The sequence below is a fragment of the Myotis davidii genome, unplaced genomic scaffold (assembly GCF_000327345.1).
Source record: "Myotis davidii unplaced genomic scaffold, ASM32734v1 scaffold392, whole genome shotgun sequence".
Taxonomy (NCBI): Eukaryota; Metazoa; Chordata; class Mammalia; order Chiroptera; family Vespertilionidae; genus Myotis; species Myotis davidii.
In genome coordinates this window covers 636,744-638,521 of record NW_006284244.1, presented here as the reverse complement: position 1 = coordinate 638,521, position 1,778 = coordinate 636,744, and the positions used below count along the sequence as shown (strand labels likewise).

General features: G+C 43.2%; 1 protein-coding gene across 1 annotated transcript in view; it reads right to left on the bottom strand.

The window, feature by feature from the left end:
• The window catches only part of LOC102768284 (probable ATP-dependent RNA helicase DDX60), a 112,273-nt gene extending 111,304 nt beyond the window's left edge, over positions 1 to 969 (bottom strand). The window contains exon 1 of the mRNA XM_015568480.1: positions 815 to 969. The gene's annotated coding sequence lies outside the window, so the exon portion shown is untranslated. The remainder of the gene's footprint in view (positions 1 to 814) is intronic.
• Positions 970 to 1,778: the final 809 nt, after the last annotated feature.

Genomic DNA, 1,778 nt, shown 5'->3' with positions numbered 1-1,778 from the left:
CTCCCACCCCCACGCCCACCATCCACGGTGCCTGTGTCCCGGCCACGAAGGAGACCTAATAGTGATGCTTCTCTGGGGCAGAGGTCCTGGAGATGCGACAGAGGAGCCTGGGCAGAAGGCGGCGGGAGAGGGCTGGGAAGGAGGAGGCGGAGAAGCAGCGGAGAAAGAGGCGGAGGAGGAGGAGGAGGGGGATGGGGGGAGGAAGGTTCTGAGGCAGCGGAGGCGGTGGGAAAAGCAGCAAAAACCATGTAAACAGTATTTAAGATCTAAGTTTACAAACCACCACTGAAGGTAGGTTTCTCACTAACACCATTGTTTCTCTATCAATCAATCCTGCCGAGCCCATCATTGTCTCATCTTCATCTTCCCAAAACAGTTAGAAATAGATACTTAAATTAACGTGTGTGTGTGTGTGTGTGTGTGTGTGCGTGTGTGTGTGTGTGTGTGTGTGTGTCCTTTATGTGTGCCTTGTCTGTTACATTATGCTAGAAGCCTCATGTAAAATTGTGTATCAATTTCTTTGTAATACTCAAGCTGATCCTGGAAAGTCTTAGCATGTTTTACAAGTAAAATTCCATGTAAAGCAGCCATGCTGGCATCAATCTCAAATGGATATTCGAGTTAGTTTATTTGCAAAGAAACTGTCTTGGGATTACACCACCATCACTTCTCTACCCCCAAGTCTAACTAACCTTCACGTATAAGTTAACTCTTAGCAATCAGTTGTTTCTTATATGGTCCTTCCACATCAGCTCTTTTTATTTTTCTCTCTCTCACCAATTCATCTACACACAAGGCATAACTCCCCTTTTACCTGTGACCTGTAGTTTCCTTTTCACAGTCCAACAGCCAGCAGCAGTTGCAAGACAGGGGAAGTGAGTCGGCGGTGATCAGTCGGAGCTACACTATTTCTTTAACTGAACCCGGCGCAGCAACTTCTCTGCATCAGCTCAGGGCATTAGCTTTCGTTTCCTGCAGAGGCTAAGAGGAATGATTGAGCATTATTTTTGGCCACACCCTCTAGAAAAAGAAACATTGAAGGCAAAGGTCTAATACATACACACCCACCTCATTACCTCACCTGTTCGCTACTCCAAGGACTTGGTTCAACCATTCCTTTAAACTCACAGTTGCCTACCCCTCTACCTTCTTTTGCTTTTAAAGTTCTCCCAAAACTAGAGTAAGAAAGGAGGATCTCTGGGGAGGAAAAAAAGTGATCTGCTGACTGGAATGGAATGTCCAGTGGAGGGTAGAGCCCAGGGGTAGAGAGCTTTTGTTCAGCAGCAGTGCTCTGTAGAGAACCAGCACAATGACTCTCCCTCGTGGCTGTAATAGGACCGAGAAATAGTACTCCACTGTCATGTGCCTATTTTCTTCATAGTTTTCATGTTCCAGGCATAAAACATCCTGAAGTTTAGAGAAAATGTGAAGGTTAGATGTCATAATCCTAAACAAAATATTTGGGGGGTGCAATTCTAAACAAATCCTAAATAAAATAATAGCTAACCTTATCCAGCAAGATATGAGTTAATCATAGATTTTTAAAGCCCCCACAAAATAAGTTTACATCTTTTCTCAACCATTTCCTAACCCTGTAAAGACCTTAAATGTCTCCAATCAGCTTCTTCAGCAATAATAATTAAAAATAATAAAATTTTTAAAATGGAAATAATGCCATTCTCTTTGGGGGCTTACATTAAATAATAGCCTATATATGAGACTGAGACAGTGTTTTGTAATCAAAAGAAGAGATTTGGAGCCAGACAGACCTGGGTTTA